The sequence below is a fragment of the Salmo trutta genome, chromosome 10 (assembly GCF_901001165.1).
Source record: "Salmo trutta chromosome 10, fSalTru1.1, whole genome shotgun sequence".
Classification (NCBI taxonomy): domain Eukaryota; kingdom Metazoa; phylum Chordata; class Actinopteri; order Salmoniformes; family Salmonidae; genus Salmo; species Salmo trutta.
Window position 1 is genome coordinate 14,095,144 of NC_042966.1, and position 9,677 is coordinate 14,104,820.

Here is a 9,677-nt window from a genome sequence, read left to right on the forward strand (position 1 = left end):
TGTAGGAGTGAACTGATATGTCTCATTTCACATAGACTTATCTATATTTTGAGACAATGTTTTATTAGTTTGAGTGGATAGATGATCTTGACTCAAAACAATTCAATTGGTTGAGAATAATACAAAACCTTCTCCATGCTGTGAATGTTTCCCTGCTAACGTCAATGTTCTCGCAGGGAATTCTCAGCCAATGACACAGAAACCAGTAGAGGGAAAATATATTACCAGGGACATAGGTCTTAAAGGCAGGGAGAACAATTGACTCATTGAAAACTTCAGCGACTAACACATTTCTGCTTGAAATACGAGCCTCCTGTCTGTTCCTATCTGCTCCGTCTCTCACAGAGCTTTTGATCCACTGCACTGCCAAGGTCATACGCATGTAGAAAAAGAACGATAGAGAGTGGGGGGAGGGGGGAAACGAGAAAAACACTGCCACACAAGTTTCCCCCTTTTCCCTATTCATGTTTTCTATTCATAGCATACCTTCATAGAAACAAACCAAGATAAATGGTCTCTTGCCGAGAAGTTAAAAGGACTGCTGTAGGACTCCCCAGAGGGAAGCTTCTGTGGAAAGTCTAGGATCCTCCTACCCTCCATTGGCTGCAGCCGTACCCATTACCCTCTTCAGCTTCTTCCTCAGGTTACTGGGGCTGCTATGGCTGGGGCAGGACCTGGTAGAGTTTTGGCCAGACAGGACTATCTCTCAGGGGCAGCACTAAGGGGCCTCCTCAGACCTCGGGGTCCCATCACACTGATATATGGCCTACAGAGGAATCCAGCCCACTGGGCCCTGGCCTGGCCTACAGCAGATGTTCCTGTTCTGGATAGAGACTCCTGAGCTCACAGCTCCTGGGCCACTAGAGGTCTGTATGGTCTTCATGGTCCTTATGGTCATTCACAAGTCACTTGGTCTCCTGGTTAAATAAAGATTACATTTCAACCCAAAAAATCTAACAAGGATTTGCCAAGTAAGTAGCTGTGGTGAGAACCTGTAGAGGATCATAAACAACAGGCAGAAACACAGAATGCAACCATATGGCTCCAGCCGTTTGTTGGGGGGATGCATAGAACAAGTGACATTATCCTAACAAGTCAGTGTTGTAGGCTGCTTTCTGTAACCATAGCACCATCTAACAGGGAGTCTCAAGGCGTCACGGAGAACAGAAAGAACATCAAAACTAGCTATCGGATTCCTTTACATGTAATTACAAAAAGTTGCTGCACAAACACCCGGAGAAAGCAGATCAGGAGAGATTATTGCTCAATCAATGTGCAATAATCAAATGGCCATTGTGCCTGATGAAGAATTGTTGATAAACAGACGTGGTGAACTTCAGCAGTCAGTCACATCAGCGTTGCCCTGCCTGCACTCTTATTGTGCAGTAAATGAGATTCATTGAGGCAGAGTAATGATCAGGATTGACTTTGACGTTGCTCGTCTGTCAATTTCGTGCATCGAGCTCCCCTCTGCTCATGAGGTGCAACGATTGGGCCAGTCAGGACAGTCAATAGCGCCCAGGGGCACACGCCTTCCACAATCCATACCCGAGCATGGCAGGCTTCTCAACAAAGCTGCCAGCGAGAATTGATCTCACTAGGACGCGCAGGCGGGCGTACAAAGTGATCTTAACCTGATTTGTGAACTCATACTCAATCTTCAGGCTCAGCATACAGCACATCTAAAGCGTTTCATCTCAGTACGAGATAGAAATGTTGTTTTGTAAACGCTACAGAGTGAGATGACTGAAGAAAACAGACATTGGAGAGCCGGTACATAGTGACTGTCTTCTGTCTAATTAAGTATAGTACCAGAGGTCCGGTTCTAGACTGTTCACCAACCTGTGTGAGTTGAGCTATGTGTGCGTTGCCAGAGCCCCTGTGAGCAGTATGTGTAGAACAGCTGTGTGTGTGTGTCTGTTTCTATGTGTGTGTTGCCAAGGCCCCTGTGAGCAGTTAGCAGTGTGTATAGAGCGGCACAGACGCCGGGCTCCCTCCCAGACTTCCGCCATGCTGGCAGCCGGGAACTCTGATGACTCGGCAATGTTCTTTCGACAGCAGGATAGGGGAACAGAGAGGGACTGTGACCTACCTGTGTGTGGTCTGGCGGGCACCTGACCCGCCCCTCTGCCAAGTTCTTCTACTGTGCCATAACACACACCATTAAACCTGGCCAACCATGCTAGGGGATGCAGGGGTGTTGACAAAAACACCAAGGTGCAGGTAAAATGGTTTACTTTATAAACATGGGTGAGCGATGACACAGTGTCTAAAAACACACCCAGTCACATACGGACACACACACACACACAGTCAGAGACGTGCAGTCGTACACACACACACACACACACACACACACACACACACACACACACACACACACACACACACACACACACACACACACACACACACACACACACACACACACACACACACACACACACACACACACACACACACACACACAAGGTTTAATCCCTAATACCACGGGAGGGGCATCATTAAGATAAAGAAAGACAACATTGCCCATAAATGAATCTTCATTCTTAAAGGGAGCCCATACTGTACATACAGTAGGCTACACGTTTCATTGACAGTTGCTACAATGGACCTCAGCAGATGCTTGGAGAATCTGGTCCACACGCAGCAGATGGCTTTAGCAGGCTCTCTGGATCTAGACTTCTGCATGTTCACCCTTCCCCTCCCCCACTCTCTCTATTTATCTCTCCCCTCTTTTTCTCTCTGCATACATCTATCTCTGTATCTCTCCCACTCTCTCTCTGAGCCTGTGGATGCTGGATCGAGCTAGGCGTGGGAGTCAGTTATGCCACAGGCCTCTCTGGGAGTTTACTTAGTTATGCTGCTGCTGCTTTCAGGGCCGGCCCTGGGGATAAGCAACATAGACTATTGAGCATTAGAATAGTATACACAAAGTGCAATTTCGAAATTTGGTTGTGCATCAGCAGTTTTTCTCTTGTTTTTCCTCTTATTATGTCAGTCACTCATGTCAGCCAACACATTTTTGATTGGTAGTTTAGTCAGCTATCTAAACTTGTAGTAATCATGGCCAAATTACCAACCGGGAACGAAGGATATGTGCCCAGGGGCCCTGACCTCCAGCAGGCCCCCATTGATTTTGTTGGTCACTCTCAGTCAGATATCATATTAACATGGCATATGTCATGGCAAAATGTGTCGAATTTGGGGGAAATTAGCTGTAGAACTTCAACATTTTCTCTACGCCCCATGGCAAAATGTGTAGAATTGCAGGAAATTCAATTTAAAACGCAAACATTTTCTCTCTGCCGTCAAGAGGTTGGCCACTAAAATGTTTTGCATGTGAGCTGCCCCCCCCCCCCACCCCACAACCAAATCTCACCTAGGGCCCACCAAAAGGCTAGAACCGGCCCTGGCTCCTGTGTTTGGTTAGGTAACTCAGCCTAGCCTAACTCAGTCACCTCTCAAACCAAACATGCCTGACTGCATCGGCAGGCAACCAGGCCACATTTTATTTGGAGGCTGCAAAGCAGCATATACTAAAGACACCTTGCTCTGTTTTGAACTTGGTAGGAAACCATAGAAATAGAGGGGGGAGACAACTGTACCAGACAGATTCCATGGAGGGTTAGGTTAATTGAAAGCTAATTTGCTGTGACATGGGGACTTCTGTTGTGTCCCCGTGTACCAGTGACTTCCATTGTCATTCCCTTTCATCCTCCTCAGTCAAATCAAATCACATTTTATTGGTCACATACACGTGATTAGCAGATGTTATTGCGGGTGTAGCGAAATGCTTGTGCTTCTAGCTCCGACAATGCAGTAATATCTAACAAGTAATATCTAACAAATTACACAACATATACCCAATACACACAAATCTAAGTAGGAATGAATTAAGACTATATACATATGAACGAGCGATGTCAGAGCAGAACAGACTAAGATACAGTAGAATAGTATAGAAAACAGTATATACATATGAGATGAGTAATGCCAGATATGTAAACATTAAGTGACTGAGATACCGTTGAATAGTATAGAATACAGTATATACATATAAGATGAGTAATGCAAGATATGTAAACATTATTAAGTGACTAAGATACTGTAGAATAGTATAGAAAACAGTATATACATATGAGATGAGTAATGCCAGATATGTAAACATTAAGTGACTAAGATACCGTAGAATATTATAGAATACAGTATATACATATGAGATGAGTAATGCCAGATATGTAAACATTATTAAAGTGAATAGTATTCCATTCCTTAAAGTGGACAGGGATTTCTAGTCTATGCCTATAGGCAGCAGCCTCCAATGTGCTAATGATGGGTGTTTAACAGTCTGAAGGCCTTGAGATAGAAGCTGTTTTTCAGTCTCTCAGTCCCAGCTTTGATGCACCTGTACTGACCTCGCCTTCTGGATGATAGCGGGGTGAACAGGCAGTGGCTCGGGTGGTTGTTGTCCTTGATGGTCTTTTTGGCCTTCCTGTGACATCAGGTTGTGTAGGTGTCCTGGAGGGCGGGTAGTTTGCCCCCGGTAATGCGTTGGGCAGACTGAACCACCCTCTGGAGAGCCTTGCGGTTGTATGTGGTGCAGTTGCCGTACCAGGCGGTGATACAGCCCGACAGGATGCTTTCAATTGTGCATCTGTAAAAGTTTGAGGGTTTTAGGTGACAAGCCAAATTTATTTAGACTCCTGAGGTTGAAGAGGCTCTGCTGCGCCTTCTTCACCACACTGTCTGTGTGGGTGGTCAATTTCAGTTTGTCAGTGATGTGTACGCCAAGGAACTTGAAGCTTTCCACCTTCTCCACTGTGGTTCTGTCGATGTAGATAGGGGGGTGCACCCTCTGCTGTTTCCTGAAGTCCACGATCATCTCCTTTGTTTTGTTAAGTGAGAGGTTGTTTTCCATGCTCCACACTCCCAGAGCCCTCACCTCCTCGCTGTAGGCTGTCTCATCATCGTTGGTAATCAAGCCCACTACTGTTGTGTCATCTGCAAACTTGATGATTGAATTGGAGGCGTGCTTGGCAACGCAGTCATGTGTGAACAGGGAGTACAGGAGGGGGCTGAGTACACACCCTTGTGTTGCCCCAGTGTTGAGGATCAGCGGAGTGGAGGTGATGTTTCCTACCTTCACCACGTGGGGGCGGCCCATCAGGAAGTCCAGGACCCAGTTGCACAGGGCGGGATTCAGACCCAGGGCCTCGAGCTTAATGTTGAGCTTGGAGGGTACTATGGTTTTGAATGCTGAGCTATAGTCAATAAACAGCATTCTTACATAGATATTCCTCTTGTCCAGATGGGATAGGGCAGTGTGCAGAGTGATGGTGATTGCATCGTCTGTGGATCTATTGGGGCGGTAAGCAAATTGAAGTGGGTCTAGGATGGCAGGTAAGGTAGGGTGGCAACATGAGGGTGACTTGGGCGTTTGCCTGAAAATCAGACACCATCCAGACAGGCAGTGTCTGTGACTTCTGCTGAGACTTTGGTAGCGTTGCTGCTACAAAACATCAGCCTGGAAACTTTTTACGGGCTCCAACAGACATCAATAAACAGTCTTCTGACAATATTTAATTTACATTCTGTCCATATAGATTGTAAAGACATACAGTTGAAGTCGGAAGTTTACATACACTTAGGTCATTAAAACTCGTTTTTCAACCACCACAAATTTCTTGTTAACAAATTTTTGTTTTGGCATCTGTTAGGACATCTACTTTGTGGATGACAAGTAATTTCCAACAATTGTTTACAAACAGATTATTTGACTTATAATTCACTGTATCACAATTCCAGTGGGTCAGAAGTTTACATATACTAAGTTGACTGAGCCTTTAAACAGCTTGGAAAATTCCAGAAAATTATGTCTTGGCTTTAGAAGCTTCTGATAGGCTAGTTGACATCATTTGAGTCAATTGGAGGTGTACCTGTGGATGTATTTCAAGACCTACTTTCAAACTCAGTGCCTCTTTGCTTGACATCATGGGAAAATCAAAAGAAATCAGCCAAGACGTCAGAAAAAACATTGTAGACCTCCACAAGTCTGGTTCATCCTTAGGAGCCATTTCCAAATGCCTGATGGTACCACGTTCATCTGTACAAACAATAGTACGCAAGTATAAACACCATGGGACCACGCAGCCGTCATACCGCTCAGGAAGGAGACGCATTCTGTCTCCTAGAGATGAACGTACTTTGGTGCGAAAAGTGCAAATCAATCCCAGAACAACAGCAAAGGAGCTTGTGAAGATGCTGGAGGAAACAGGTACAAAAGTATCTATATCCACAGTAAAACGAGTCCTATATCGACATAACCTGAAAGGCCGCTCAGCAAGGAAGAAGCCACTGCTCCAAAACCGTCATAAAAAATACAGACTATGGTTTGCAACTGCACATGGGGACAAAGATCGTGCTTTTTGGAGAAATGTCCGCTGGTCTGATGAAACAAAAATAGAACTGTTTGGCCATAATGACCATCGTTATGTTTGGAGGAAAAAGGGGGAGGCTTGCAAGCCGAAGAACACCATCCCAACTGTGAAGCACGGGGGCGGCAGCATCATGTTGTGGGGGTGCTTTGCTGCAGGAGGGACTGGTGCACTTCACAAAATAGATGGCATCATGAGAAATAAAAATTATGTGGATATATTGAAGCAACATCTCAAGACATCAGTCAGGAAGTTAAAGCTTGGTTGCAAATGGGTCTTCCAAATGGACAATGACCCCAAGCATACTTCCAAAGTTGTGGCAAAATGGTTTAAGGACAACAAAGTCAAGATATTGGAGTGGCCATCACAAAGCCCTGACCTCAATCCCATAGAAAATTTGTGGTCAGAACTGAAAAAGCATGTGCGAGCAAGGAGGCCTACAAACCTGACTCAGTTACACCAACTCTGTCAGGAGGAATGGGCCAAAATTCACCCAACTTATTATGGGATGCTTGTGGAAGGCTACCCGAAACATTTGACCCAAGTTAAACAATTTAAAGGCAATGCTACCAAATACTAACTGAGTGTATGTAAACTTCTGACCCACTGGGAATGTGATGAAAGAAATAAAAGCTGAAATAAATCATTCTCTCTACTATTATCCTGACATTTCACATTCTTAAAATAAAGTAGTGATCCTAAATGACCTAAGACAGGGAATCTTTACTAGGATTAAATGTCAGGAATTGTGAAAAACGGAGTTTAAATGTATTTAGCTAAGGTGTATGTAAACTTCCGACTTCAACTGTATCCGATGCTAGAAGATAACCACAGACGCACAAACCCATAACTCACATGATGAGCAATCATTGGTTGCTGCCAACATGGATCCGTTTTTAAAAAATGCATTGGGAAGAAAGGCAACAAGGAAAGGGGAACTGACTTGAGCTGAACTGGTGCAGTTGAGTTGAGGGGAGCTGCATGGGGAATTTGATTATCAACAGGCTAGAGAGAGAGATAGTCTCGTTCGTTAATGAGAGGCACACCACAATGTTCAAATCTCACTTCTTCTTTTTCACGCTGCTGAAAATATCAGCTTCCACCGGGGCTGTGGTGGTGTTGTCTAACGACAAACGGACGCAGAGTAGTCAGTTCTACATTTTTATACAGGAGGGGAACGTTCATCTACTGACTGTCTGTATCAATGTCTTTAACACCATTTGGGGGTTTCTGTACACATACACACTAGCCTGGCAGCACACACTTCACCACGTACTTGGTATTCACAAATCATGTCTGTACGGAAATGTCACAAATGACAATGCCATAAGAGATGTCTGTCTTTCCTATCATTTCAAAAGATCAGGCCACACAAATCGCTGTCATCTGTGGGAAAAGCATAGTACAATTTCTGCCACGTCATAGAACAAAGAAAAACAATATACAAAATTATGAATCCTTCACACTGACAATAGAAACCCTCGAGGATATTAGCAAACAAAGAGAACACAGTTTCCTGTGTTAAAGAATCAGTGGATGCATATATTACCAAGCAACGAATGTGCTCAATATCACAGCACTGTCCTTGAAGGTATGAAAATGTCATCTGTATTCTATTATCAGATCATACTTACAAAGTACGGTGATAGCACCATTATCTTTGGATAAAGAGGCTTAATGTTTCCAAAACAGAGGTCATTCAGATTTACAGGGCTTGCAGTCAGAGTATACAACCACTTCATTACCCCACTCATATGTTGACTAAGCGAGACCATTGACATGACTGCTCGCAAACTTCTGGCATCTTAAAAGCAAGCTATTTACACACAGCCGTAAACATTTCCCAGCCTTGAGAGAATGCGACGCCACAACGACCATGTCTGTCCCAGCCCCGGGACCTAGAGGCTTTGCACACAATCTCACACTTAGGGTCATCCTATAACCCTCTTCTCCATAGCTAGCACTGTTCATTATACATTTCTACTTGAATCAGAATGCATCAATATACACTGCTCAAAAAAATAAAGGGAACACTTAAACAACACAATGTAACTCCAAGTCAATCACACTTCTGTGAAATCAAACTGTCCACTTAGGAAGCAACACTGATTGACAATAAATTTCACATGCTGTTGTGCAAATGGAATAGACAACAGGTGGAAATTATAGGCAATTAGCAAGACACCCCCAATAAAGGAGTGGTTCTGCAGGTGGGGACCACAGACCACTTCTCAGTTCCTATGCTTCCTGGCTGATGTTTTGGTCACTTTTGAATGCTGGCGGTGCTTTCACTCTAGTGATAGCATGAGACGGAGTCTACAACCCACACAAGTGGCTCAGGTAGTGCAGCTCATCCAGGATGACACATCAATGCGAGCTGTGGGAAGAAGGTTTGCTGTGTCTGTCAGCGTAGTGTCCAGAGCATGGAGGCGCTACCAGGAGACAGGCCAGTACATCAGGAGATGTAGAGGAGGCTGTAGGAGGGCAACAACCCAGCAGCAGGACCGCTACCTCCGCCTTGTGCAAGGAGGAGCAGGAGAAGCACTGCCAGAGCCCTGCAAAATGACCTCCAGCAGGCCACAAATGTGCATGTGTCTGCTCAAACGGTCAGAAACAGACTCCATGAGGGTGGTATGAGGGCCCGACGTCCACAGGTGGGGGTTGTGCTTACAGCCCAACACCGTGCAGGACGTTTGGCATTTGTCAGAGAACACCAAGATTGGCAAATTCGCCACTGGCACCCTGTGCTCTTCACAGATGAAAGCAGGTTCACACTGAGCACGTGACAGACGTGACAGAGTCTGGAGACGCCACGGAGAACGTTCTGCTCCAGCATGACCGGTTTGGCGGTGGGTCAGTCATGGTGTGGGGTGGCATTTCTTTGGGGGGCCGCACAGCCCTCCATGTGCTCGCCAGAGGTAGCCTGACTGCCATTAGGTACCGAGATGAGATCCTCAGACCCCTTGTGAGACCATATGCTGGTGCGGTTGGCCCTGGGTTCCTCCTAATGCAAGACAATGCTAGACCTCATGTGGCTGGAGTGTGTCAGCAGTTCCTGCAAGAGGAAGGCATTGATGCTATGGACTGGCCCGCCCGTTCCCCAGACCTGAATCCAATTGAGCACATCTGGGACATCATGTCTCGCTCCATCCACCAACGCCACGTTGCACCACAGACTGTCAAGGAGTTGGCAGATGCTTTAGTCCAGGTCTGGGAGGAGATCCCTCAGGAGACCATCTG